We start from the raw sequence: 23584 nt of genomic DNA, 5'->3' as shown, positions 1-23584 counted from the left end.
GTGGCTGGGAGTGGGAGGGAGGAGGGGACAGAGTTAGGGCGGGGAAGGGGCGGGGCTGGGGAAATGGGCGGGGCCAGGGCCTGTGGAGGATCCTCCTTTTTTTATTTATTAGATATGGGTAACCCTAGGCAAGAGAGCACAGGCCACTTGTGGCCACATTTGTGGATCTGCGGTTGTTGGTGCCCCTCTCTCCCACACCTTGAAGCTGAGCCCAGCCCCTTGCCCTATTCCATACGCAGCTCCACGGAGCTGAGTGCAGGATGCTGCCCCCCCCCCCCCCCCCGATTAACACTGTCAGGAAGGGGACGGGCAATCCCTGGCCCCTCACATGTCTGCATGGAACACAGGCTTGACCTTGAAGTCGGCATCTGAGATTGGCTTGAGAACAGCCCCAGCAGGCTGGGCTGGGAGCTTTTTGCTGCCTGCCGTTCGTAGTGACCCTCATTAACATTGCCCCAGAGGTGGGCCTGCATGCCGGCACTGCACCAGTTTCCTTTGCAGACCTCTCTCCTCCTGCGTTTGCATTCACCCAGTGCAGGCGATGGGGATATTCCCTCCTTGCTCCAACCTTCCGCTTTTCGGGAGCTAGTTTTGCAGCAGGAAACCAGCCAAGTCAGGGCAGAAGCTGATCCTGAATTTGCACGGGGTTCTGCAGGGAACGGAGGTGCCTTCATTCTGGTGCAGTCTCTTCCTGCTGCAGCAGTGAGCGGAGGGGTGCCGGAGAGGAGAGCAGCGGCGAGTAGGCAGAGCTGCCAGCCCCCAGGCAACCTGCAGGCTTTTGCTCACCAGCAAACAGTCCCTGCAGTTTCTTTGCTCCGCATACCCTCTACCTTGTTCCCTGACATGAGGAGCATGGACAAAAAATGACTCCATGCAATAGCATCGTCCCAAAGCCAACAGGAAATTCAGGGCAAGAGGAAGAAGGGGGTGTAACGGGCGGGGAAGGAAGGAGAAAAGGGTTAATATAAAACACCAGCCCAGCAACGGAACTCAAATAGAACGACTCCTTCCCTTCCACCTTCATTGGTCTAAGTTAACATTTGTTTCCCCTTTTTCCAGGGCACACAATCCTTGATGAAAGGTGGTGATTTCAGAGAAGCCAGAAATGATACAAACAGATCACAAGGGACATGCCGATGTCGGATTCCAGCTCACGCAAAAGGCTCCACTCATGTAGAGTGAAGGGTGCTCCCGGGAGCTCCCAGTCACTCAATGCAGCCGCTAGCATCCTCTGCAACCTCCAACAGCATCGTACCCCCAAACGGCATTGTGCCCCCCACACCCTCGCTAACCCTCTCCAGTCCCAGCACTCCCCCATCCCCAGGCCACACATCCAGTCCCCCTCCACAGCACTTGGACACGCAGCCTTGACTCGCGCCCCATGGAGCGTAAGGGCTAGGCTGTGACTTGGCTTGGACACCTGCATAGGGGACTCTGTGCACCCCTGCCTGAGCTACCTGGGCCCTGGGGTACTCCTCCATCCCAGACCAGGTAAGCAGGAGAACAGGTGGAGGAGCCTTGTCCCCATCTGTTAACACAACTGGCACCAGGGGGTGTCAATTTCCAGCTGCAAAGTGGGATGCAGGGGGGGGAGGGGGGAATTCACCCCAGTACCGAGAGCCAGCCCACGGGGAGGTCGGATTGTCAAGAAGAGCGGAGAGCCAGGTTTTGTGGGGCTCAGCACCCACAACTGGGGGAGAATTTCACCAGAGCCCACCTCCCATTTAGGCACTGAAAGAGGGGGCCAATGTGCAGAAGTGCTCAGTGCCCAACATGCTGAACTCTTGAAAATCTGGCCACTTATTTAGCTGCCTACGTGGGAGCTGAGCTCTTTGGAAAACCAGACCCTCGGGGGCTTAACTGGGACTTAAGTGACTTCTCTGCACAGGATGCATTCCCCCCAGAAATCAACAGCATGTATCACCCACACTGAGTGTTGCGTGCTCTTCCCCCCAGTGGTGGCTGGGCCACAGAGCGAGCTGACTGCAGCCTTGGCTAGCAAAACTAGCATTTTGGCTCAGGCGTTAGAGTCTGGTGCTTTTAGAATCAAGAGTCGCAGGTTCCATCCCCACAGCTTACACCCAGCCTGTCGCACAGCGTTACTTTAGGAACAATTTGCAAATGGGAAAAAAAAAAAAAGCATCAAACTTGTAAAGAAATAATCCAGCCAGTTCTACTTACCACCTGATTTCTCTCCCGCCGATGTGTGTGTAGTGCTGCACGCACCCAGCTCTACCAGTTCAACACCCCCCGCGTGCCCTCCCACCACCACCACCACCACCACCTCCTCTTTTGGACCCCCCGGAAGTTAGTGCTCCAAGGATGTTCCTCTGCAGCGGGTGCAATCCCTACACGCCATTCAGAGGACGAGATCAAAAGGGAGCTTTTTAAGCACCTCTGCAAGCAGCATGAGGGCTCAATCTATCAAGCGGTTATCTGAGCAGCTCACATTCAGTCTGGCCTGGCCCTTGCTGCTCAGTTCATTGCAGCCAAAGCCAGCCACAAAGCAGCTGCAAATAAATAGAATCATAGAATATCAGGGTTGGAAGAAACCTCAGGAGATCATCTAGTCCAACCCCCTGCTCAAAGCAGGACCAACCCCAACTAAATCATCCCAGCCAGGGCCTTAAAAACCTCTAAGGAAGGAGGTTCCACCACCTCCCTAGGTAACCCATTCCAGTGCTTCACCACCCTCCTAGTGAAATAGTGTTTCCTAATATGCTAATATCTCAATGGAGGTTTCCTGCGTGAACAGAAGACAAGGCTGGAGTTGATCCCCAGGCTGTGCAATTTGCACAGGTCCACATGCAGCAGGTCCGGCTAAGGGAGTCATTCTCCCAGCTTCTGCGGGGCCACTGGAGCCAGCAAGGAGAGCAGAATTGGGAACAAAGACCCCACAAAGCCCCAGGCATGACTCCAAGGTGCCGCAGCAGGTGGAGCAGGTATCTACCGGCAGGCGGGTCAAAGGGAGGGCACGGCCGTGCTTGCAGTGACAAGGAGGAGATGGTCAGAAGGCGTAAGCGGACACAGGTGTCCCTTTCTTTTGCCAACACCATCCTCCACCAAACCTAAGCTGCTTGTCAAGGCCCTTCCCAGGCAGTCCCCACTCTGTTGCTGCTATCTCATTTGCTACTGAGCTCTCGATGCTCACCTCTAGTCGGGCCACGCTGCCAGTCTCCCTTGCCCACTCGTTAGGTTTTCCAACAAGCACCTTTATGCTTTCTCCCCAGCTCCCCTTCATGATAGGGGGGAGCTCCCCGTAAACATCCACAAAGCCACCTCCTTCTCCTTAAAACTCTCCTTTGCCGTGATGCCTACACAAAACTCGGCCATGAGTAGGCCGCTGGTGTGCCAAGACCACGGCCTGCCATGCTAACTCCTTGTACTCCCTCATCTGGCTGCGGGCATCAGCTGTCTCAGGTCTTATGCTCAGAGTGTCAGCTCCTTGGGGTAGAGACCGTCGGTCTGTTCTGTGTCTGTACAGCACAAGGAGGTCCTGATCCGTGGCTGGGGCTCCTGGCCAGGACGGTAATATAAATAATATTTATTACTATTTAAGTCACATCAGCTACACTCTGACTCAGTGGACAGTGATGATGGTAGGGACCCGGTTGTGCTTCCCTGGTCCTTGGCCACCTGGCCTAGGCAGAAGTTAGAGGGGCAGTGAGGCTACCCTAATTTCTGCTTCTGGTGCTCCACCATGCCCCTGCCTCACCCCTTCCCTCCCCCTTGCACGGTGGGTTTCCCAGGGAGCAGCAGAACCACCTCTGCCAGCAGAGAGTTCCCTTCCACAAGGAGAATTCTCCACCAGCTTCCAGCCCTCAAAGGGATGAGCACAAGCCCACGATGCGTGTGACCACTCTAAGGTCCAAAGGGAATTAAATCCTAAGCCCCGCAGTTTCGATGGTTGTGATGGGAAGACGGCTCCAATTCCAACCACGCGCTGTCTGAATTAGCCTTGAAGTTTTAATTAATAAATGAGGAATTATGCTGATTGTATCCAATACTTTAGGACGCGTGACGTTATCAAAATCCCATTATAAATGAAGGGAAGCATGACAAGGAAAATTAGCCACAGCATCTGAAACATCTCAATCCAAGTGATAATGCCGTTATTAGGGGGTAATAATCAAACAGCGCTTTGGGAAGTGCAGCCTCCTCTGGGACGGGGCATGGACCTGAGGCCCAGACTATTTGAGCCAAGAGCACATGGGGCCATGGCATCTGCAAAGTGACCCTCATAACCAATGGTGGAGAATTCAACTTCTCTCCCAACTGAGATAGCTCTACTGGTCCCAGCTCGCAACGGCAGATGCATGAGCCAATTGGCCAAGATGTGAGCTCCCATGCACAGCCCTGTCAGTCCCTAGCATTCAAAACTCCTGAATCGAGCCTCCAAAATCATGGTTATTGCCTTAAAAAAAAAAAAAAAAAAAAATCACAATATCTCAAAAGTAACACATGCTGGGTTCTGTTTATTTACCTTCTGGTGCCACAGCCTTTCGGGGCCATGTTTTCCAGCTTTTCTTTACAACCAGGAGGGCTAGGAACTGAACGGTGACCCTCCCAGAACCACCTGACTCCAGGAGCTGGAGCTTGCTGGGAAAACACCCAAAATCGCAATCGTCATGATCCAGTAACAGGAGCCAGGACACAAGGGCCCAATCCCTCCCCTTGGAAGTCAAGTGGGCGTGTTTCCAGCCTGTGTGGTTTAGGTCAGGCCCGCTGCCCAACGTTATCGGGGGTAGGGTCCCCAGAATAATGGCAGAGGCATGGGCTCAGCAAGCAGCAGGGCTGTGTCTATTTCTGGCTGGCACAGGGCTCCTGCTGCTGGCACTGCTGTTCCCTTGGAGAATCCCGAGTGACCTTCCCTTCCCAGTTATCTCCAGAGACGAGGGCTCTTCCCCTCCAGAGGCACTACCCCTCTCGGGGCTGCCTGTGGGAGTGCCACGGACTCCTACTCTCCCGCCTGCAGGGGAGCGAGCTCGCTGGCACTCAGCACCTCCCAGGATCGGCCTGGAGAGCTCCTTGCAATGGAGAAGAGCCAGACTGGGATACAAAGGGGAGTCTCTAGTGATGCTGCGGAACCTGGACAGACTCTGTTTCCCACTAGGGCTCTCCTTCTGTCATGGCATGTCCCCAGAGAGACTTTGCCCAAACTGACCGAGGCTCAGTGGGGTACGACGCTGATGGGGAGGGGGGAAGAGGGGAGAAGGAGCAGGAGGCAGATTTCCCAGGCCCTTGCACAAGAAGGTGGGTGTGTGCTGCTGAGATAGCATCTGGCCATGCTAATAGACAGCGCTGCCAGGCCCCCGTTTCCACAGACACAACAATCGGGCTGTCATTCCCTTTTAAAACATAAAGACAGGGGCACTTGATGGCCCAAGGGGCTGAGAATGGGAATGGAGCCTCCCAGGCCCTGAAACGGAGCCCCAGGCAGCAGTGACCCAAAGCCGATGGCTGCTGCATGACCCTAGTGCGCAAGGCACCATTTGGGTCTCAGTCCACTTCCGAGCTCAGGAGATGTGTTGGCCTCCCATTGGCTACCCCAACCAGAGCTAATTAGCCCACCCAGCAAGAGTCTTTTTGTCTTTTTCCTTTGGCTCAATTGTGCGTACAGCCCCTTGCGCAAAGGGGTCCTGATGCTACTGTAATACACCTAACAACAACGACGTTAGGTTGCTGCTGGTGTGTTGGGGGCTGATGTTCACAGAAAGCAAGCCCGTCATGGAGAAACTGGGCATTCGTGACAGCTTCTCTCTAGTTACACCAGGGAAGGTCAGTGTGGTCCAGTGGATCAAATATATGACTGCCGGTCAAAAGATTGGGGTTCTAATCCTGGCTCTCCCACTGACTTACTGTGTGACTTCAGGGAAGCCACCACCCTGCTCTTTGCCTCAGTTTCCCCATCTGTAAAATGGGGAATAAACACTGACTTCTCTTGGCAAAGCACTTTGAAATCAATGAGCAAGAAGGCCTGGAGGAGTGTTTCAGTAGGTTTTGTTCTGGTGGAGTAGCAGTAATATTGTCTGAAAGGCAGTAAGACCTAGGAAGTCTGACCCCACAACTAAATCACTGTTAGGACCTTGGGAGTGTCACGTCTTCGCTCTATGCCTCAGTTTCCCCAATCTGTAAAAGGGCTTTGAAATCCTCAAGTGACACGTGCAAGGTACAGCAAACACAGAGTATTAACTACTGCTCCTATCGCACTAGGGCAGCCAGCAATTACAGAGAGTCTCCTTTAAAGGACACGTGCTACAGAGAAATGACGCAGCAGACGGCCGGTGACCCTTCCTGCCAGTCGCTGCTCTTCTGTACAGTTTCTGGTGCCAGGAGGGGAAAAAAAATCTGCAGCATCATCTCAGCACAAAGAATTAACAAATAAAATCCTTCGCTCATTAAATTACAGGCACTGTGCGGTAACCACAGCACTGCAGAGAGTGGCTCTGAACTGGTTAACCCCAAGCAAGCGCAAGCTGGGGGGGCAGAAAGAATGGAAGGTTCTGAGGAGCTTTCCAAAGCAGTTCCCCCCACTCAAGCTCCCACGCCCCGAGGGATGAACGCAGCTGTCTGACTGGCAATAAAGATCCAGGATGTGTTGTGCCCACTCATCATGGGTGGCGCCAAGTCGTGCTGTTTGACCACCATGCACCAAGGAATCTGCCCACAGAAACCTGGCTGCTGCTAGATGAGATGTTTGGGGCGGCAGGGGGGAGGGGAGGGAGGGAGTGGAGTGCAGGCTGCCCGCCTATGGATAAACTCCTCCTGCTGCCCTCCAGCTCCCTAACCCTTCTCTCTCGGCGAGTAGCCGGGTGGGACGATCCTAGCACCAGGGCCGGCTCCAGGCACCAGCAAAACAAGCAGGTGCTTGGGGCGGCACATTTCTTGGGGCAGCATTCTGACACCAGCCATCATAGGCGCTGACTCCGGGGCAGGGGGAAAAAGTGCCCCCGCTGCCCCAGCTCGCCTCCGCTCTGCCTGCTCCCCTGAGCGCGCCGCCGCCACTCCGCTTCTCCCCCCTCCCTCCCAGGCTTGCCGGGTGCAAAACAGCTGTTTCGCGCAGCAAGGCTGGGAGGGAGGAGAAGCCGAGTGGCAGGCACTCGGGGGAGGCGGCGGTGGTGGAGCGGAGGTGATCTGGAGCGGGGAGCGGATCCTCTACCCCCCGTTACTTCCTGCATCCCCCACCCGAGCTCACCTCTGCTCTGCCTGCTCCCCTGAACGCACCGCTGCCCCGCTTCTCCCCCCTCCCTTGCCTGAGGTCGCGGGGGAACCCGCAGGAAGCAATGGGGGGGGAAATGCGGCACACCCGGGGGAGGAGGCGGGGCTGGGGATTTGGGGAAGGGGTTCGGAAGGGGTGGAGTTGGGGCAGGGCTGGGGGCAGGGGGATACAAAAAAAGGGGGGGCAGCCAAAATTTTTTTTGCTTGGGGCGGCAAAAATCCTAGAGCCGGCCCTGCCTAGCACAGACAGAGATGGGCCCAAGCTGCAAGGTTGGGATGCAGAACCTCCCTCCCTCTCATGGAATTTGGGGAGGTGGGACCCTGGATTTTGGTTCCGATCCCCCAGTCCAGATCTATCCTGAGCTCCAAACCACCTACCAGGACCTATGGCAGGCAGCTGCTCTGGGCCAAGCTAACATGGCTAAACACAGGAGTAGCCGGGGTTCCCCACATGGCTGTTGCGGCCAGTCAGAAAACGGCAGCATGTGCAGCAGTGTCACAGGAAAGCAAACCCCCTCCCCTTCCTGCCCCGTCCCTTCACTTCCTCCAAGGCATTTGGGACTGTGAGATACCAGGCATCCGTGTTGCGTGCCCGCCTGCCCAGAGGTCCTGCATGCGAGAGGAGTGGGAATGCGAGCAGGGAACTAGCCTTGGCTAATACACCGAGCATGGCACTCTCAGCCAGACCCAACTCAGCTGTCATCACAGCTCTGCCACTGACTCATTATGTGACCCTGGGCAAATCACCTACCTGCCCTGGGTTAGACCCTTGCTTGAGTCCTAACCCCTTTCCCTGCTTCTGGAGGAAGAGTGAGCCCTAGCCACATGCTGCCAGAGAACAGGAGCCATAAGAACGGCCATACTGGCTCAGACCAATGGTCCATCTAGCCCAGTAGCCTGTCTTCCAACAGTGGCCTGTGCCAGATACTTCGAAGGGAATGAACAGAACAGGGTAGTTATCAAGTGATCCATCCCATCCTCCAGTCCCAGCATCTGGCAGTCCGAGGCCCAGGTCTACCAGCTGCCTCTGGCCATGCTGCAAGTGGGGGTGTTTCACAGAGATGTGGCTCAGCACTGACAGGGTTAATGCAACCATTCCACTCTCCTTATGTTATCATGGGCCCCTGGGAGCAGAACCTTTTCTTTCAAGTCTCATAGGAAGGCGGCCTAGTCTAGCAGTTAGAGGGGACTAGCAGTCCGGCCTGATGGGTTCTATTCTGGGCTCTGCTGTGTGGCCTTGGGCACTACCTGTTTCTCTGCCTCAGTTTCCCCCTTTGTCAATGCCAGCCATAATAATGACGCTCCCTTCTACAGCACATGGTGATCTCAAAGCACTTTGCTGGTGTTCATTCGTTCGGTTTCACAATCCCTTTGGGTGGTGGGTACAGGACAGAGAGACCTTACTTATTCCATGGCTGAAATGCAGGCGCCTCTTGGGTGGGACGTGGCTACTGCTTAGCAGTGCACAAGAACATGACACTACACTAGGGTAGGAAGCAACGGAGAATGTTGTATCCAGCTGAAACTGCAGGGGGGATTCAGTTTAGCAGAATGTAATCACTGGAGGCGGCGTTTGGCCAGGGCACCAGAATTAACTCCTCTGCTCTGATGGAAAGCACCAGGGCCCATAATTGGGGAGGGCCTAGGCTTGATGTTTCACCAAAAACATCCCCCTTTTTGCAGCACTGCACCCCCTACACCGTGCTGGGGCATGGGGGTCAGCACTGACTCAGAGAGGAGAGCGCTCCCTACTGAGTCCCTTGCCTGCTTCCTGCAGCATAGCACCCTCCAGTGCTACACTGGGGCATTGGGGTCAGCGTTGTCTGTAAGGGGAGACCGCCCCCTAACACAAGCTCTAGCAAGGTCCCAGCTGGGGTAGTCTGTGGTTGCAGGCTGGACTCCCAGTGACCGGGCTCCCAGAGGGGCATGAAACACCCCCTCTCTGCCCAGAGAGGACGAAGCTGCCAGAAAGCAGGGTACCCATGCCAACAACACCAGCCACGTCACAGCCAGACAGGCCCTTCTTAGAACAAGAGGGGTCAGATCCTAGATGTGCTCGTGCCGTGCCATCACTGCCACCAATTTCTGGTGCTGTTGTAGGGTTATATGTCAGAGCCCACTGGAGCATGCCCCCACCCCCCCTGGGACACCCATCCTGGGATCCCCCTTCACACACCCAACTAGGCAACCCTTCCTTCCACTCTCCCCACACCTGCCTGGTACTCCTCCACCACCAGGACAACCACACACAACCCTTCAGTCCTGGCACCTCCCCTGAGCAGTGGGGCACTCACGCCCCACCCTACACCCCCCTCACTAACAGCGTTGACACCCACTGAACCTAGCAAAAGAAAAGAGGCAAAGTGAACAGCAGCTGGCACAGCCCTCCTGGGGAGAGAGGGCAACTATACCCACTCCAGAACTGGGAGCCTACCAAGCAGGGGAAAGACCTTTCAGCATAAACACCACAGGAGACCAAATCCTGGCCCAGTCCGGTCCCCTCTCCCTTACCCCTCCTGCTTTAACAAGAACACCACATCAGAACGGCCACCCTGGGTCAGACCAAGGGTCCATCTAGCCCAATCTCCTGTCTTCTGACAGTGCCCAATGCCAGGTGCTTCAGAGGGAATGAACAGAACAGGGCAATAGTGGAGTGATCCTTCCCCTGTTATCCACTCCCAGCATCTGGCAGTCAGAGGTTCAGGGACACCCAGAACGTGGGCTTGCATCCCAGCCCATCCTGGCTAATAGCCATTGCTAGACCTATCCTCCATGAACTGATCTAATTCTCTGTGTGCAGGAGTCCTGGCTGCCAGTTCCCTGCTCTTACCACTAGACTATACTCTCTGCCTACGGCTGGGAATAGTGCCCAGGAGTCCTGGCTAGACCATCCTGCTGTAACAGGTTATAATGCTCATGCGCCAGCTCTGCCCAGTGCCTTCCTTTGGAGAGAACCCCGATTCCCATTTGCTCTGCCTGGCCTGACCAGATCCTCTGGGGGTGCTAGGCTGGGCCGTCAGGCTGCAATCCCAGCCCATCTCTGCAAGCCCATCCCGCCTGCACTAGGAGGAGACCCAGCCTTATCGTGGACAGGCAGCGCTAATGACTCAAGAGTAGGGAGTCGGTATCTCCCGCCTCATCTTGTAAGTGCTCCAGTGCTGTAATAGACCGAGAGCTCGGAGACTGACCTCCTCTCAGCAGCCGGCAAGGAGACAGAGACGCCTCTGCCAGCAATTCTTCCTAGGCACTGCCGGCAAGGGGGGAGAATGATGGGGGCGGAGGGGGGGGGTTAATGACCAGTGATAAGCAGAGACTGTCAATCTGACCAGTGATAAGCAGAGACTGTCATTCCCTGGGATGTGAGAGATGGACCCTGCCCCCAATGACATTGGTGTGAAGCCATCAGAGTCCCTGCACTGACACTGGCGTCTCCCAAATCCCCACCCCCCAGGGCCCACTTTGGCCTGCTGGGCTCTCGCTTTCTTCCTGCTGCAGATCACACAGAGAAATGCCGTCCCTCAGCAATAGCTCGCTGTAACAGAGCGACCCTCCGCAAACTGAGGCACTGGCCTTAGCCTCAGCCCCACACCGGCGGCTGGCATATAGGGCTGGCACAATCTCGCCCGCCTTCATCTGCGCCCGCTTCCTCCCGTCGCCTTTTTCTCATTCCTGCCCTTGTCCCACTCCCCAGCCTCTCTTTTCTGTCCCATTCTGGCCTGCTCTTGGCCCCGCTTCCAGCTGCATGCTCAGAGCAGCTCGTTCTCATCTTCTCCCCTGGCGCTGACACGCTCAGCACGCCCGGTACTGACACACTTCACTTTGGCGCAGTGGGTTCATCCCATAACTGTGCACTCCCAGCAGGGGATGGGGTGTCCTTCCACAGCAACACAGTAGATGGTGCCATTGGCCTAAGGGTCCCTCTCCTCTCGGCGAGCAGGGCTGGCCACACGCACCAACCGGGGGTACACGGAGGGTACGAGGGAAGGGGCTGCTTGAATCCAGGGTTTGGATGTGGCCCATTGTAGAGTGACTGGGATCAAAGCGCTGGGGTGTTCGGAGCTGGCCCATCTTACCCATGAAAGGACACCCCTGAATCCACCCCTTCCGCACACCACAAGCAGGCAGCCAGAAAGTTTGTTTGAGTGCCAGTCAAGCAGCGCTCTCCAGGGACCCTGCAGGCGGCAGGTGCCCGCTGTGTAATCGCCCCCCCTCCACCCCTGCCACATGCGCTATTGGGATCATGGGCATTGTACAGCAAACTAGCATGAGCACAGGTGCTCCAGATCCTCTCTGGGGCTTCAAGCCCAGCCCAGGGCGTTCGCATGGGACAGACAGGCCAGAGACCAGGTGGGAAATGTTCTTGTCTCACTTCCCTCCTTGGCTCACCAGCATCCCCTGGGATCCCTAGCCCCAGGTCTTGCCTGAGGGAAAACCCTGAATTGTAGCCTTGAAACAATAGATACCAGCCCTACACCATCACCTCTGCATATGTTTTGCTTTACCCTAACCAGTGCTCGGGAGCCTCCCCTGCCAGGACCAACCCGGGGATGGAGCCCCGTCCTGGCTGGAACCTTGAAATTACCCCTAGGTCTCGCCTGCTCCACAGAAGCACCCAGAGGCGAGGGTCCCTCCGCCAAGCCCACCGCGCACTAGGCTCTCCAGTACCAGGGCTTCATTGGTAATGAAAGAGGGGCTGGGGCTCAAGCAATTTTTATACTTTCATAACTGATGCAGCAAGCCCAGCGGCGCCGGGGCTCTGCCCTGCCAGTGCCCCGCGTAGAGGTGCCCGGGCTCAAACCATGCACCGTGCAGCACCCCCCTGTGCAAACCAGGCTCCCCCCCAGAGTCAGCCCGCGGGCCCAGGAGCCCACTCCCTGCCCAGAGAGCAAACAAACTTCAGCGAGCTCTTTCCCTGCGCCCCCAGCCCACCCAACTGCTCCAGAGGCGCAAAGCCAGGGGCGGGGAGCGGCTCGGAGCGGCGCTGCCACAAAGCCACAAAACTCACCCGCGTGCTGGAGCGGAGCCGGTCCCCACCGCGCGCGCAGGACCAGGACCAGGGCGCACCGAGCCTGGGCTCCAGCAGCACAAGCCCTAAATGCTGCAGTGAGCCGCGCTACCCACCAGCCCTCCGGGGCTCCCGTGCGGCGTAGGAGCGCAGCGCTCCCACCTCATTGGCTGAGGTGCTGCTCACTAGGCTAAAGCATCTGCATTAATTGAGAAGGGTCGGAGGGGGGGGGCTGCTCCCCTCCCTCAGCTCCTCCCCACCACGGTGCGGTGGATCCGCCAGCCCCGCCCCTCCATCCCAACTCCTGCCCAAGTGTCCCCCGCCCCAGCTGGACTTTGCTGAGCTTTGCAGGGGGGAGGCTGCGCGCAGCGGCCAGGCAGCTGCAGCGCCTGGGGAGGGCGGGCAGAGCAGAGAGCACAGCGGGAGGAGAGGGGGTTTGCGCAGCAGTTCGTTGCGCTGGCAGGAGCGGCGAAGAGGGGAAGGCAACTTCAGGCGGAGCCAGGGCTCGCTCCAAGGTCAAGCTCTGAGGCTCGCTAGCCTGGCTCCCGGACCTACGCAGTCACGGGCTCCGAGCCAGGCGACCCCCCCCCCTCCCGGGCAGAGGCAAAGGCCCGGATCGAGGCCCCCTTGCAGGGATCTGGCTCCGCTCCGGAGTCGCAACCCCCTTCCTTTTGGAAGGCCCCTCTTTGGGGCTGGCGAGTTGTGGCTTCGGCTTCCCCTTGCCCGGATCCAGGCTGAGCTGCAATGCAGAGCCGGGGGCGGGGAGGGGGGGCGCTGGAGGCCAGGGAGCACTGCCTAGCAGTGGGGCAGGACTCCTGGGTTCTTTCCCTGGCTGTGCCACTGGCCTGCCGGAAGAAGTTGGCCAAGTTGCTCTTCTGTGTATCAGCGTCTCACTCTGTGACATGGGGACAATAACACCTGTCCTGTCTCCCTGGCGGGCTGGGGTGAGGGGATGGAAGGATGAGGCTTACTTCAGGAATGTCTGGAATGGGCTTTGAGATCCTCGGAGGGAGAAGGGACAAAACTCTATTACTCGGTATTAGTAAACTACAGCCAGATGCCCTCTGCCCCTGTCTAGGGATTGTTCATGTATCGGTTAAAGACCTCAATTTATACAGGAATGTAATATACTCTTGGATGAGTTGTCAGCTGTGGGCTTGAACCTGGGACAGCTGTATCACTCCTGCTGGAGCTACTAAACCCAGCTCCTATAACTCAAAGCCTGTAGCTGCCTCATAAACCACCATACATGGAATTGAGTCTCTCCCAGGGTTTGTAGCCATTAGAGGGAGACAGAGACACTCTGTTAGCACAGGTTACGGTACTATAACATTGATGCCCCTCTGTGGCATTTACTTAGGCCTTGCAGGTCAGCTACCAGTAGAGAGGAAATCAGTGACACAGAGTCTGAGTGTAACTTGTTTTAATTACATGTAAACACCCGTCCTGGAATGGAAGGAGGTCAAACAGCATGCAGACAATCCGTTTTTCCAGGAATCTCAGCCCAACAGCCTTGTCGCATTCCCAGGGAGCAGTCCCAGTGTTGACTCAGGCTAGAGAGAATAAGGTAGAGAGCAAATTCTCCTGCTCCTTACAACAGCTCCCCTAAAGAAGGCCAGCAATAAAAACTAACATCAATACAGCATTTCTTCAGAGACTAAAAACTTGCTCCCACGCTAGGAAAAAGAACTTGTAAGATTATTTGTAACAGCGCCATCTGGTGGCTCCTGCTATGACAATGTAAGATACTTGACTCTACTCTAGCCCCTTTTACCAGAGGATCCCAAAACACTTTAGTACCAAAGTAACCCTCCTCTCAACCCCCTGAGGGCAGAAAAGAGGAGAATCTCTGTGTCTGATCAGCAGCTCTTCTCTCAGTAAAATATGCTCTTGTGACCCAGGCATGGGCAACCCCCCTGTTCCCGCATCATGTCCCAGGAATCTGCCCGCATGGTCCTCAATGCAGGATCAGAGCCTGGGACTTTATGTGAGCTAATGGCACTGCTGTGCCCAGCATGACTGCTGGGATGGGCAACAGAGGCTATACTGCGGCCACCTATCCAGCTGTGCTTCTGCAAGCAGAACACCCTGTCAAGCCAGTGGAAATTTTGCCTGCAAGATCCATCCCCCGCTTGCAAAGTGCTTGGAGTTCCTTAAGAAACTACTTACTCGAGTATCTCAGAACATGGCAGTAATGCTACTGGATGCAGTAACACTTGGGCAAAATGACGGCATAGTACACTCAGTGGTGAGCTGGAGCCGGTTCACACCGGTTCGCGGGAACCGGTTGTTAAATTTAGAAGCCCTTTTAGAACCCGTTGTCCTGCACGGGAGCAGGGAGGGGGTTGGATAGAGGGCAGGGGAGTTCGGGGGGGGTGATCTGGGGTGGGGGGGTGGATAGGGGTCGGGGCGATCAGAGGGTGGGGAACAGGGGGATTGAATGGGGCCAAGGGTCCCGGAGTGGGGGGGCAGTCAGGAAGGAGCAGGGGTTGGATAGGACGATGGGAGGCAGTCAGGGGCAGGGGTTCCAGGGGCAGTCAGGGGACAGAGAGAAGGGGTGGTTGGATGGGGCAGTGGTCCCGGGGGGCCATCAGGAATGAGAGGAGGGGTTGGATGGGGCAGCGGAGGGCAGTCAGGGGACAGGGAAGGGGGGTGGATGGGGCAGGGGTCCCGGGGGGCGGGGGCGGGCCACGGCCCCCTCATTGGGTGAGGAGGGAAGCGGTTGTTAAGATTTTGGCAGCTCATCACGGAGTATACTAGCAGCTAGCCTATCGAGGGATAGAGCCAAAGCTATGGTGCACATTCTCCTTCAGAAGCAGTTTCTAATCACGCTAGGTGAAATTTGCCCCTGTGCAGAGGGTCAGCGTGAAGCTAGGCACCACTTAAGTTCCACTAATGCCATTCAACTGGCAGCTGGGCTCTGGGCTGACTCTCTGCAGAGGGGAGAATTTCACCCATTGTCTGGCAGCGACTTTCCCCATCGGAGCTACGGGGCGTCGCAGCTAGACCTGGTCAGCCATGAACACTTGGATGAGAACTGGTTTAGAAATGGAAATTTTCAACCGAAAAACATCCATTTGGGGAGCAAATGTTCAGGTTTACATAAAAAAAAATCAATCAAGTTAAATTTTCTCCATTTTCAATTGATTCTCTCCCAGGGTTTGTCTGTCTTTTCCAAGGAACATTTCTAATGAAAATTCTGACCTTTGAATGTTGATTTTTGTCACAATTTTTCATGGGGGAAATTTCCGCTCCAGCTCTGATTGGACAGAAAGCTTTTGTGGGCACGAGGATGGGCACATTACATTATCCAGGGCATCCCCCAACTTATTCCTAATCAGACCTTTAACCCATCCCTACCATCATGGGTTTTGCTTAGTCCATATATATTATATCGGCAAATATTCCAGCGATGTCTGATCTTTGTTTGTTTGTATTTTTAAAACAGTGTCGGACTCATTACGATCCCTCTATCTCAGCAGTTCTCAAACTTCATTGCACCCTGACCCCCTTCTGACAACAAAAGTTACTACATGACCCCAGGACGGAGGACCGAAGCCCGAGTCCACTCCAGCCCCACTGGTGCAGGGCAGGCATATAACCTTAGCCCCCTTTCCCAGAGCTGAAGCACTCGGGCTTCAGCCCCCTGCAGTGGGGCTTGGGCTTTGGCTTCAGCCTCAGCCCTAGGCACCAGTGAGTCTAACACCAGCCTTGGTGACCCCACTTTGGGGTCCCGACCCACAGTTTGAGAACCCCTGCTCTATCTGTAAAGCCAAGTTCATGCCTTGAAATCAACTCTACAGGCCTCAGGTGGAAAGAAATATTCTAATTAATAGAGATAAAGATCTAGACTAGGAGTCAGGAGATTCAGGCCCTATTCCCAGACTTTGTGTGAACTTGGGTTAGGCCCAGACCCTGATAGGTATATAGACACCCAACTCCCTTTGAAATCAGTGGGAGTTAGGTACCTAAGTACCTTTGAGGATCTGAGCCTTAGTCCCTTCCCAGCTCAATGCCTTAGTTTCCCCCCCTAAACAATTGGGCTAATGCTCCTTGTAAAGGGCTTTGAGATCAGTGGGTGAAGAGCTAAGTACCATGATTATTTCTATAACTCAGAACATCATGGCTTTAAAGTCCAATACCTCACCAGCTTCCTCCCTGAGCTAGAAGCCAGGGAGGTGTCTCATGGGCAAGGAAGACCCCAGCTTCTCGCTGCTTGGAAATAGCTCCTGCTTCTGGCCTCGAGAGGTCATGTGGGATCAGACATTAGACTTGTCACTGGGATGGAATGGGAGATTGTCCCTCTTGGGCCTCGGCTCAATGTAATCTTGGAAAGAGGGGAAATTTCACATTTGGGGGAGAAATAAACTTTTCTGCCTGGCATGGGAGGAAGTTGATTTAACAAAGCAAAATGGCAGCTGTTTGGAGTAGGGAGTGTGCAGGCAAAGAGGTCCCATACTCATATGATCACCCCCTCTTACAGATCCATATATACAGCCCCTTTATCCCAAAGGATATCAAAATGCTTTCCAAATGCAGCCAGCTCTGGGGTGGAAGGCAGCAGCCAGACAGCCCCAGCCTGGGGAGGAGGACAAATGTGGGCCGAGGGTATTAGGTGCTAGCATAGGCGTGCACACGGGGTGTGCTGGGTGTGCCCAGGCACACCGTAAAGCAGGGGTGGGCAAATGGCTCCACTCCCCGGCGCAGCAAGCTGCGGGGTCCACGCTCCCAGATAGGAGCGCCCAGCCGAGCGCAGAAAGATGCCAGGCCCTCCCCCGCCTTCCTTCCTCCCCTGGAGCCATGCCGCCGCCTGCGCACCACTGTGGCAGCCGGGGCTGCGCAGGGAGTCAGACACGCTCCCCCCCCTCCCCTGGACCCATGCCGCCGCGCGTAGTGCTCTGGGTCTCTGGAGGGGGTGGTCAGGGGACAAGTAGCTGGGGGGGTTGGATGAGTCAGGAGTTCTGGGGGGAAGCTGTCAGGAAGCAGGGGTGTGGAGAGGGATTGGGGGAGGCAGGGAGCGGGAGGGGTTGTATGGATTGGGAGTTCTGGGGGTCCTGTCAGGGGGTGGGAAGCAGTTGAATAGGCGTGGGAATCCCAGGAGTCTGTCTGGGGGCGGGGGGATACGGGTCAGGGCAGTCAGGGGACAGGTAGGGGGTAAGGTCCTAGGGGGGCAGTCAGGGGACAAGGAGCAGGGAGGCTTAGGTAGGGGGTGGAGTCCTGGGGGGCAGTTAGGGGCAGGGGTCCCAGGAGGGGGTAGTCGGAGGACAAGGAGTAGGGGGGGTTGGGGGTTCTGAGGGGGGAAGTCAGGAGGCAGGAAGTAGGAGGGAATGGATGGGGGTGCAACTAGGGCAGGGCAGGGGCGTGTCTAGGGCATGGCTCCCTGGGTGGACACCCTAATGAAATGGGCCGTGCATGCCTATGGGTGCTAGCCAGAAGCTGCCCTGGAATCTTTCATGTCTAGCAGAGCAGGGAGGACATTGGGTTTGTAAAGGCTACTCTGAAAGACGCACACAGAGTAAAGTGAATAAGCATCAATGGCTGAGAACCTCAGCTGGAGTAAATCAACCTAGTTCCGTGGGTGTGTGTGACGGGGGGGGGGGTGAGCTAACCCTGATAGAAGTCACACCCTTTATCCCAAGGGGTGTAGGGATTTCTGAGCTGGGGCTTGTCCCTCACTAAGGGACAGCCTGATGCCTCCGGTCGGGCTGCAGCCCACTGATTTAGCAGATCTAATGTACTGATACCTTCCTGCATGTGCGCAAACCAGGCCAGTCACCATGGCAGGTTTCTCCAGTGGCCTACTCCCAAGCCTCTTGCTCCCAAGCAGAGCTAGGTGGGGGGTAGAAAATCCATTTCATGACAGATTTCGAGCTTTAAAACATTGGCTGCATTTCGAATCAGAACAAAGCCTCCAACGTTCCAAATTCGACATGGAAGATCATTATAAAAAACAATTCATTTTGGATCAGCTGACATGTTTTTCTTTGATTTTGACTTTTTAAAAATTCTATCTTCTACTAGAACAATGCAATATATAAACTCTAAATAAAAATAATTCAAAACAAAAAGTCAAAAGGGTTCATTCTGAAATGTCCAAATGGTATTGTCGGGACTCACCCCCACCCCCAGTTTTTCTCCAAAATGAAGATTTGGTGAAACTGACACGAGTTCCCAAGGCATTTAGATACCAACAGAACTGCATTGTCCAACAGAAAACTGTTCAGTCCAGTTTTTCTTAGCTCTGTGGCTGGCAGAAGGCTGCACCTGCCACCTCTGGCTTGCAAATGATGGGTGAGTGGCAGGTCAGCAATGCAGCCAGGGCTCACCCTGAGAAATACTGGCAGCCTGCTTCAGTTCTGGCTGCCTTCTCTCCACAATGATTTGTCCTTGCTTGATCAGAATCTCAGCAGCTGGACTTACCTTTCCCTTCACTCTAGCACAGGGGTAGGCAACCTATGGCACACATGCCGAAGGTGGCACGCAAGCTGATTTTCAGTGGCACTCACACCGCACAGGTCTTGGCCACCAGTCCGGGGGGCTATGCATTTTAATTTAATTTTAAATGAAGCTTCTTAAACATTTTAAAAACCTTATTTACTTTACATACAACAATAGTGTAGTTATATATTATAGACTTATAGAAAGAGGCCTTCTAAAAACATTAAAATGTATTACTGGCACGCGAAACCTTAAATCAGAGTGAATAAATGAAGACTCGGCACACCACTTCTGAAAGGTTGCTGACCCCTGCTCTAGCACTCTGCTCTGGTTTTACAGCCCACATGCCACTCCCCACTGCCCTCCCTCCCCTCCCCCCGCTAAATCAGAAAGTCTCCTACTTCTTGTTTAAGTCAAATGTCCTTCATACTCTTTATCTGCCCAATCTTTGCAACAAACTCATGGGCATGTGAACAGATACTATGGGAGCAGCTAACTCACATGCACACAATTAGTCTCTTATGCTGCAAAAACACAAGCCTCCAGCACTCAGGCGAGAGCAGATTTGCCATCCAGGGCTGGTACCATTACATCTCACCCTCAGGGAGGCTCCAGTGACTAGAGAGTGAAGGAAATACAGACACTCCAGCAAGGTCCGATTCCACCCAGCAGGCAGCAGCGTCTCTCTCTCCAACACACACACATGGTCAGTGTGACTATTATGGCATAGGAAGTGTCCACCAGACAATCTATATATTCAAATGTCATCCACACTAAAGTTTGGGACCCCCCTCTCCCTTGCGTATTGGTGAGAGAACACGTCCCTGGGTGGGTCATGGATGGGGCTTTCTGAACTACAGAACACAAGCGTGGGCTTTAGAGAGAGACAGAGAGACATGGGGTTACACTTAGACCGGCTAAGTGCTCTCACTGAGATCAAGGTGCAGCAGATTTATCACTAACTCAAATAGCACCATAGAAAGAGCAAATACTGTGGAAGTCTGAATTTCTAATTAATGGCCCTTAATAGGGGAATATGAATCCTTTTTATAATGCAGCCAACTAATCTCCCAGCAATAGCAATCTAGTTCAAACAGGCATCTCTTGGCCTCAGCTTCTTCCATACGCTCATGAGAAATAAGGTTAGAAAATGTCAAGCTGCCTTGTTTTAGGCTGTTAAGAGATTCTGTACTGCACTCAGTGTCGATGTGAAATACACTGCACTGCTGGCATTCGTTTGGATGGTCTCTTCATTCCTGAGAGTGCATATGTGACAGTGGCAAAGTATGGGCCACCCACATCCCCCTCAAATGGCTGGTGCACTGGAGGATAACAGCCTCCTACTGCTATCCAGTAATGAAACTGCTCTTTTAGCTCAAGTGGCAGACCTTAAACAAGTGCCTAACTTTAAGCATTTCAGTGGGATTACTTTTGTGCTTAAAGTCAGGCACATATTGTTGGATCAGTCTTGGTGACTAGTAACAGCCAAAGCAACTGTTTGCGGGCTCGCCGTCCGTTAGAAGTTACCCAGCCAAATGATACAGTGAATTCATCTGAATAATAAATAGAGTCACAGAAATAAAGCTTGATTTTCCTGGGAGATAAAAGGACAGCAGGCTGATGGAGCATTATGCCCGGGGAATAATATTCAATTCACTCTACTCCATGGCAGTCTTTGTTGTGATGCCGGGCTGGGTTTTGTGTCAGAAGAGAACAGGATTCGAGGTCCCAATCCAGCAAAGCATTTACGTATCCCCGCTAATATTTCAGCACTATAGCCTGGACAGCTTTGAGCCACCGCAGGGCAAAACTGGAGTAACTCCACTGATGTCAGTGTCATTACCGCAGTGTAAACGAGAGAAGAACTGAAGCTGCAGGGAATAACATTCATCCCGTTTCTGACCCCGGCGCAAACCCACTGACTTTGCCAGAGTGGCCCTGAGGTAAATGACAATAGAGTTTAACCCATAGCCTTCAACAAAGCTCTCAGCCCAGCCTGTAAGAGCTACCATGTAGCATCAGCCTGCATCCTGACTCTATCCAGGGCTGGATAGAGGAGGAGGATAGCACCCGGGGGGTACAGCACCCAAGCAGCAGCCACTGCAGTTTGATCTCGGGGTCGTCTGAGTGCCCGGCCCAGAGACCCCCGTCCAGCACCTCGGATCCAGGTCACAGCTCCCATCGGTGCAGAGTGGCTGGCGTCTCTGGGAGAGATGAACAGGGGCTTCCACATGCTGGAACTTAAGTGAGAGAAAATCCCCACCCCAGCCTCTTTTGAAATCTGGCCCCAGGCACTCAGCTATAACAGGGACCAGGGCCATACAAGAACCAGGCTAGATGGATGAATGGCTGGAGAGCCAAGGGAAGAGAGAGAATCTCATTTTCAGAGAACGTTCTCCGTTGTGTGCCCTAATAAACACGGGCGTCTTTGAAATGTTAATTGAATTAATATATTTTGTAGTGACTTGTTACAAACCACTTGGCCTTCGGGTTTTCTTAACGTCAATTAAATGAGCGGCTCAGCCAGGTTCTGCAGTCCTATTTATTGTTTTATGAACTAACGGGACTGTCAAAGGACTGCAGTAAAAAGGAAGGGTTTTACAGCTGTATTCAATTACAACAAGCGCAGCCCCTCTCTCCGAAGGCCTTTTTCACCCCAGACTCCAGGCGGGTTTGTAATGGCTCGGGCCCCATTCTGGGCCTAGAAAACTCACCACATCCATGGGAAAACAAGCATGAGCTTTCCCACGCTCAATGACTGCAGTGCTAAGGAGCTGCTAACATCTCTTCACCAGAGTGCAATAGGGGGTCATAGATTAACCCTTCCGAGCTCACTCCATTAGCTGCACTAGGCTGCCAGGGCACAGGGGGCTCGGTCCCTAGTCTCCTCCAACCACGCACCCTCTCCGGGGTGCCTAATACAGCCATAGCCACTAGCTCCCCTCCCCCTCGCCCCCAGTGCAGTTCAGTGCTCAAAGCACCAGGGTGAAAGGGGCTCCCTGACCCCACTCCCCACCCAGGGCTGGATAGAGGAGGGGGACAGCACCCGGGGGGTACAGCACCCAAGCAGCAGCCACTGCAGTTTGATCTCGGGGTCGTCTGAGTGCCCGGCCCAGAGACCCCCATCCAGCACCTAGGATCCAGGTCACAGCTCCCATCGGTGCAGAGTGGCTGGCATCTCTGGGAGAGACGAACAGGGGCTTCCACGTTCTCCCAGCCCCATCGCCATAGGCCCAGCTCAGCCCACATCATTTGCCATCTCTCCTCCGCCCCCTACACGAGCAGCGAGCTTGGCTCCTGTCTGGCCACAGCTATGCAGCTGTTTAGCAATCCCACTCCACTTCCCCAATGCACCCGGCTCCAGCAGACTCCCATGAGCAGGGGGGTCTCCAAACACTGGTGCAGAGGACACAGGTTTCCTCAGAACATGCACATGTAAAGCACACACGTCTCAGCTCCATGGGTGCTTTGATATAGAGTAGGCAAGTGAAGCTGGTACCATGCTGCAAGAACCCATAGAATAGGGACAGAGCAACACCCCCCCACCCTTGGCTTTCACTACTGATGCATTCAGCCCTTAATGAGACTTGAATTACTGCAGTCTTGGGGCAGCCTGAGCTGTGGCACAGACCCAGCGCCACCCAGCAAACGGGGAACTCCAGCACCAGAACCCCGGCCAGCACCTCCATTAGGGCTGAGCCGTCTGGGGTCAGGGAGCGACAGCCTGTTCCAGACAGAGTCTGAGGGGGCTGATTCATTGCCCTCCACGCACCGTCCTTGCAGACAGCCAGGGTGGATGTCTGCCCTGGCTGTAATGAAACGGGTGCTGTCCCGTTATTGAAATTGAAACACAGATTCATTACTCCCTTTGCTGCTGCTGCAGCAGAGCCAAGGGACTTTTCCGCCGCCCAACTGAGGTTGCTTCAGCTCAAGCCAACGGTGAGCGATAAACAACCCTGATCTAGCCACCAGGCAGAGGGAGACAGGGCTGTTTTTTTCCCCGTGCGGCCTGGAGCAAAAGGACTTAGCTGTCCTCAGTCTTCCACTGCCCAGCGCTTTAGAGCTGTTCTTCATTCTGCAGCAGACACTTAACTCAGCTTCCCCATACAGGAAGTCAGAGAACTGGCTTTGTCTTTGGGTGAGACGAGGACCCACTAGTGTTCATGCCACTATCACAAGTGAAGGGGTGATAATATTTTATAGCAGCTCTCAATATTCCTTCAGCGCGGTCATCCAGACACTAGATTCAGCTGGGCTTCTTGCCTTCTATTACTTCCAACTGATACGGTGCATTGTTAAACCGGTGCCATGTTCCTCCCCAGAGGCAGCTGCATTTCAGCAGTCCCCGCCTGGTGCTTGTCCATGACCTTGCCAAGTGTTTTGGCAACGTGCCAACTGAACAGGGCTCTGGGACAGAGGATGAGCTGATATTGTACCTGACCACTCAGGGAGTCCCTGCGGGTGTAGAGCTGTCCGGAATTCCTTCCCATGACGGCACAGTCCAGACCCAGATGTAGGGAGAGCTTGTGCAGTGACACTGGTCAGCACAGGCTGTGTGTCAGGCTGGGAGCTGGAGAGACAGAATGATGCACAGAGTGTCTGTAACCAGCAGCCTCAGTGAAGAATCCCTGGCTGGGCTGTAAAGGAGTGACAATCCCATCACAGACACACCACAGCCAGCGGTGGAACAGCCAGACCCAGAAAGGAGCCTTGCTAGCAGGCTAGGTTTAGCATCAGCTTGGAGCAAGCCCTACAGACACTTCCACTCCTTAGGCCCCATTGGCTCCTGCCCAGGGCCAGTGCAACCATTTAGGGGGACAGTGGAGCACGGGGAGGGCCGCCTGCAGCAAGGGGGGGGGGGCGGCACGTAGGGGAACTCCCCTCCCAGCTCACCCCTGCCCTGCCTTCTCCCCAAGCACGCCG

General features: G+C 54.7%; 1 protein-coding gene across 2 annotated transcripts in view; it reads right to left on the bottom strand.

The window, feature by feature from the left end:
- SYT2 (synaptotagmin 2) overlaps positions 1-12424 on the bottom strand; it is a 206036-nt gene extending 193612 nt beyond the window's left edge. The window contains exon 1 of one of the 2 annotated variants that reach the window (XM_034767611.1): positions 12224-12424. The gene's annotated coding sequence lies outside the window, so the exon portion shown is untranslated. The remainder of the gene's footprint in view (positions 1-12223) is intronic. The other variant, XM_034767613.1, reaches the window with a different exon arrangement.
- Between the last annotated feature and the right edge of the window lie 11160 nt (positions 12425-23584).

The sequence above is a fragment of the Trachemys scripta genome, chromosome 4, assembly GCF_013100865.1.
Source record: "Trachemys scripta elegans isolate TJP31775 chromosome 4, CAS_Tse_1.0, whole genome shotgun sequence".
Classification (NCBI taxonomy): domain Eukaryota; kingdom Metazoa; phylum Chordata; order Testudines; family Emydidae; genus Trachemys; species Trachemys scripta.
Note: the sequence above shows the minus strand (reverse complement) of the source record. Positions and strands in the feature narration are given on the sequence as shown.